We start from the raw sequence: 6,143 nt of genomic DNA, 5'->3' as shown, positions 1-6,143 counted from the left end.
TGCAATCGAATTGAGAATTGAGTTGCGTTTGATTATTATTGATCGTTGAATAATTTTGATTATGAATTGGTTGAGTATTATGATTGTTTTCTTAAGTATTTGTTGTTGTCCAAAACACGGGAGTGGCTAGACTTGTTAGTTCTACTTAGGTTTAATGAAAATTGTTCGGTTTTGATGTGTATTATGGATTGTTTGATCAAATGACTTGAATTACAATTGTAAATTTTGGTATAATATTGAGTTAGGTTGTGTTTAGTGGCTGTGATTTTATTAATCTCATAAACCTCTTGCTTCGATTGGTTGAATTGGTTTGATTAATTGTTGCTTGTTTGATTCTTTACTTGGTGTTGAGAATTTGTTTGCGCTAGATATCACCGTAGGGTTTTGTTGAGTGTGATTTGGTATAATTCAGCGGGTAAACAACTTCTTAGATATCGAGAGGTGATAAGAAGTAAAATCGTCTCATATCCTTTGCTTGTTAGGATTAGGATTGCGCGAGAGCAGGTTCGATTCTTGTCGGGTTTGGGGTCGTGAGCGGTTAGTTGATCTAGTTTGTGTTAAGCTAAATTATTCCTCTATTCTTGGTTATCTTGTGACAACTGCCAATGTTCAGGTTAACTCTGTTAACTAAACTCAATTAAATCTTGTTGACTATGTCTGTAAACTCAGTTAGTTCTGTTAACTATGTTAATGAACTCTTATACATGTAGTGTCATGTATATATACATTGAGTCAGTGGTGTCGTTGGTGACCTATGTAAGAGTAACTAGTTATTGATAACTAGAATAATAAACTTGTCACACATGTTATAATATATGATAGATTATAACTAATTTGTCACACATGATATGTTACATATATTATATGTGATGGATATAATTGTATTACATGCTTAATATGTTACATTATTAGTTGTTGTATACTTATATGTTGTAAGTTGTTGGTGCATAATGTCAGTAGTTCATAGTCTAGTGTCTGTAATCGAATCTGTAATGTTAATTATGTTTTATATATGTCTTAAGCGAAGTTACTGACAAGTTCGCTGTTTAGGCGAACTTGTTAGTCAAGCGAAGTTATGGACAACTTCGCCTGAATATGCCAGGCGAAGTTGTCGTGTATTTATATACCTAGGTTACGGCTTGGTTTTGGAGTAGAGTTCCAGTTAGTTGTTCGTGTTAGTTTGTTCGAGTTGTTACGAGAGCTGTAACGTGTGTCTGTAATAGTGATATCGTATCACGTGTTTGAGTTATTATATAACGTGTGTTCGTTTCGTGTGTTCGTGTGATTCGTGTTCTATACTCGTAACGATCTACGCAGGGATTCCGCACCTGAGTTGATCGAGATATCTCGTGCGATCCGTCCAGGGAACCTACAATTGGTATCAGAGCATTTGCTCGATTGTGTGGTTCGGGATATTCACGCGGGTGTAGAAATCGTCCCGTTTCGACTATTCGCGGGACGTGTTTTCTGTGTTTTTGAGTCAATCTTACCTCCTACCACCGTATTCAAGCCTTTGCATCGTCAAAAACCTCGTAAAATCCAGATTTCAGATCTGCAAAAATGTCTGTGTTCATCAGGCGAAGTTGCCGTCAGGATACGTAGGGTTTCGGCGAAGATATAAGGTTAAGCGAAGTTATCCACAACTTCGCCTACCTTCTCAAGTTCGCCTAACTCAGCGAAGTTCTCTACAACTCCACCTACCTCCTAAGTTCGCTTACCTTAAGCAAAGTTAATCATCAGCGAAGTTCTTCTGCGAAGTTAAGACTAAAGCGAAGTTATCCGTAACTTCACCTACAGTGCTTTAAAAAAAAAAAAAATTTAATTTTTCGGGTTTCTTACTTTTCGGGAAAGATGTCGTCGATTAACATCTCTGAGTTAGTAAATATGGAAGTTGAAGCAGGGTCAGCTACTAAGGCCCCAAGATTGCTGAAGGGAACCGATTTCGTTGCATGGAAGGATCGGTTCATACAATACGTCAAATACCAGGATGCGAAGATATGGGTATGCATCCAGGATGGTTATATTCCACCAGTTATGGAGTATGAAGGTCGTGATCAAATCAAAAAGTATAGCAAAATGGAAGAAGAAGACAAAAAGATGTATGAGGCCGAGAGCAAGGCTCATGCTGCTATTACTATGGCTCTTCCACAAGAGATCCTTCATACGTTTAGAAAGTATACGTCAGCAAGAGAGCTTTGGGAAGCTCTTGAGAACAGATTTGAAGGGAATGTAGGAATCCGTGCTTCCAAAATAAAATTGCTCAAAACCCAGTTCTCAGTCTTCAAGTATTTGAAGAATGAATCCTTAGATGATATTATCACTCGATATTACCATCTGATGACTGAATTGAGCAACTATTCTATTTCCTACCGAGAAGAAGAAATAGTTGAGAAGCTTCTAGATGCTCTCCCACCAAAATGGGAGATGTACACTGTGCTGATGAGGGAAGACAAAGACTTTCCCACATATGATCTAGAAACGACAGTCAACAAGCTCAGAACCTTTGAGCTTAACATGGTTAGAAAGGAGACACCTACGGATCAGGTTCAAGATCCAGGTATGTATGGAGCTAAAGTCAACACTAGCTCAGGATCGAAGACTGAATCTGCTGCCTACTACTCGAAGGGAGAGTCTGGCGCAAACTCATCACATGAGGGGCATGTGTCAGTCAACACAAATGGTGATGTTTGCTATGTAGCAGGTGGATTGAGTGGTTCTCAACCCCAGGTAAGCAAGAGTAGTTGCTCTCCAAGTATTCCCAGCAACAACTACTCCAAGATGCCTATGAGTGTCAAGTCTGCTGAAGAGCAGTTTGGTCTCTATGCTTCTTTTATTGCTTCCTATGAGAACTACATTCAGGGGAAGATTGTTGATCAAGCTATGTTGGATGAAGACTATGACCAGATTGATGCTGATGATATGGAAGAAATGGATCTACAATGGCAGATGGCCATGATCGTGAGAAGAGTGAAAAGGTTTATGAATAAGACCGGAAGAAAGTTTGTCGGTGGAAGGCCAGGGTTCGACAAGACGAAGGTAAGATGCTACAATTGTCAGCAAAACGGTCACTTTGCAAAGGAATGCAGGAATGAGCGTGTGGAACGAAGTCAGGGCAGGTCTACACAGCAAAGTGGGGTTTCTAAAGATTATAGTGCAATGATTTCAAGAGGAGATGGTGAATACAACTGGAACTTGCATTCTGAAGAAACTTTCGAACAGGCCAATTTGGCGAAGGTTGAAACTGAAGGAAATGAGAAGGTTACCGGAGAAGAAAAAGCTTTTATGGCAGATGTTAAAGACCAGCTCTCCGAGGTATGTTCTAAACCTACATGTTCTAGATGTGAAAACTTGTCTGAGCAATTAGCAACTATAACCGATCAGTATGTTAGATTGGATGCTGAATTTAAAACCCTAAAATAAGATCATCATTTTACAAAAGCAAGAGAAAATAGCTATAAAGTCAAAATAAAAGCCTGTGAAAAAGATGTTAAAAGTCTAAAAACAAAACTTGCTGAAAAAATTGAAGTGATTGATTTAAGCTATGAAGTTTTGGAAGAAAAAACCAAACTAATTGCTGACAGAGAAAAACAGATTGCTGATCACCAGGTAAAAGTGGCGGAACTGAATAGAAAACTAGAGCAGTTCAGAAATTCCTCTGCTATTCTTGATCACCTTGTTAGTGATCAAGGTTCCTCTGCTAAGAGAGGAGGAATCGGTTATCATGAGGTTCCACCACCTTATAATCACAATTACACTTTTAACCCTAGTGTTCAGAAATCTGTTGACTTTGAGGTTGCTCATACAGTACCAGTTAAAGTAACTTGTAAAGAACCAAATGTTAGTGGAGGCGAAACAAGTTCGCCTGTTTCAAGTGTTAAAATTTCTGATCCAAGTCCAGTCTCATCGGATTCGGATAAGTCATCCGAGTCTGGTAAGGCAAAAGAAGAGGTGGTATTACCCAATGGTGGAGAGAAAGATAAGACGAATAAAAAGAGTACTACACTAAACCCGTACGTTCCACCATATGTGAGACGAACGGGCGGTAATAAAGCCTCAACATCTAAAACACTGGTTGATAAAAAGGTTGAGCATAGGTGTTGTTTTAGGTGTAATCAATTAGGGCACCTAGTTGCAGATTGCCCTCTGAAGCAGCGATTCACAGGTGTAAGGCCTACTAAAACTGAGAATAAGCCTAATAGTAATTATCATGCTGCTAAAAATGAAAACCATTCAAAATTCAAAAATGTGACTAATTCAGGTTTTCATAGAAACAAATCTCAGTTTTACACTGCTAATAACCAAACCACAAGCTATAATTCTTTCAATTCACAAAGGTTTGGAAGACCTCACAATCAATCTCAAGGAGATATCCTAATAGGACTTACAGGAATTATCCAGATACTAACTTTGGAAAGCCAAAGTTTGGGATGTATAGATCCAAGACCAATTGGTCTTGGGTCCCTAAATTCTAATCTTTTGCTTTATTGTGTAGGAACAGTTGAACAGGGCTGCCAACAATCTTTGGGTTGTGGATAGCAGCTGTTCCCTGCACATGACGGGTAACAAATACTTGTTACACGATTTGAAACCTGTTCAAGGAGGGAGAGTGAGCTTTGCCGGTGAAAGTGGAGGAAAGATTACAGGAATGGGAACGGTGTCTAACGGGAAGATGACATTAGAAAAAGTTAACTTTGTGGAAGAATTGAAGCACAATCTGCTGAGTGTGTCGCAGATCTGTGATAAGGAGTACACCGTTCATTTTACAAAGAATGAGGCGATTGTGTTGCAACCTGCTTTTCAAATACCAGAGGAGTGGATTGTGATGAAGGCTCCACGTGAAAGAAATACGTATATTATGGATATGAGGTCGACTGAAATGACCACGGAAGAATCATGCCTTATGACAAAAGCGAGCGAATCGGAGTCCGAATTGTGGCATAGGAGAATGGGGCACATTCATCTTCGGAAGATGAACCACATTGTGAAGAATGGACTTGTGCTGGGCGTTCCCTTGAAAAGTTTCAATTTTGAAGACAAATGTCTACCGTGCAAGAAGGGAAAGCAGCACAAGAAATCCCATCACACCAAGAAGGTCAATTCAATTGCCAGTACCCTAGAATTGCTTCACATGGATCTCTTCGGTCCCGTGAATGCAAAAAGTCTAGGAGGTACTTCATACTGCTTGGTGATCACTGATGACTACTCACGATATTCGTGGGTATATTTCCTGAAATCAAAAGATGAAACGGCCCAGATGGTGATGAATTTGATTACCAAAGTTGAGAACGTTATGGATTAAAGGGTTAAGTTCATCAGAAGTGACAATGAAACGGAGTTCAAGAATTTTGAAATGGAGATCTTCTGCCTTCAGAAAGGGATTGAACACCAGTACAGCGCTCCGTATACATCGCAACAGAATGGAGTGGCTGAAAGGAAGAATAGAACATTAATTGAAGGAGCCAGAACTATGCTGGCTGATTCAAAGCTTCCTGTGGTGTTCTGGGCTGAAGCTGTTGCTACAGCCTGCTATATCCTCAATAGAGTCTTGACGGTTAAACGACTTAATAAAACGTGCTATGAGCTTATGCATGGGAGGAAGCCCAACTTGAGTGGTCTTGAACCATTCGGGTCCCCTTGTTCGATTTTAAAGACAAATTCTAAATTTGGTGAAGTAGCCGATGAAGGAATCTTAGTCGGTTATGTTGTTGGGACACCCAACAGACGTGTCTTTAATACATCGACCAGCAAGGTTGAAGTGGTGTGTAACACCGATATCACAAGTTACCAACCGCCAAAACCAAGCAACGGACCTGCTGAGTTTTTCGACTATGTTAAACTTTTTAAGTCTTTTAACATACCGTATTTGGATATTGCTGAAGAAGAAGAGAGAGTTGCTACGAAGATGATCCTTGATGAGGAAGAAAATCTATTGCAAAGACAGCTGATCGATAAATGTCAACCTTCCTCATCAAATGCTATCGATACCCCTGCTGCCTCGACTGAAGAAGAATTTTTCAATCCGTTTCACTCTCAGCAAGAAACAATCATAGACGAGCTCTCTTCTAACTTGGAAGACAATTTGCATGTCGGTTCTGTTCCGACCACGAGAATTCATAAAGATCACCCTTTGGAGAATGTGATTG

Source organism: Bidens hawaiensis, unplaced genomic scaffold (genome assembly GCF_021521415.1).
Source record: "Bidens hawaiensis isolate Kalapana, Puna unplaced genomic scaffold, B.hawaiensis_p1.1 tig00029036_1, whole genome shotgun sequence".
Classification (NCBI taxonomy): domain Eukaryota; kingdom Viridiplantae; phylum Streptophyta; class Magnoliopsida; order Asterales; family Asteraceae; genus Bidens; species Bidens hawaiensis.
This window is presented reverse-complemented; position numbering follows the sequence as displayed.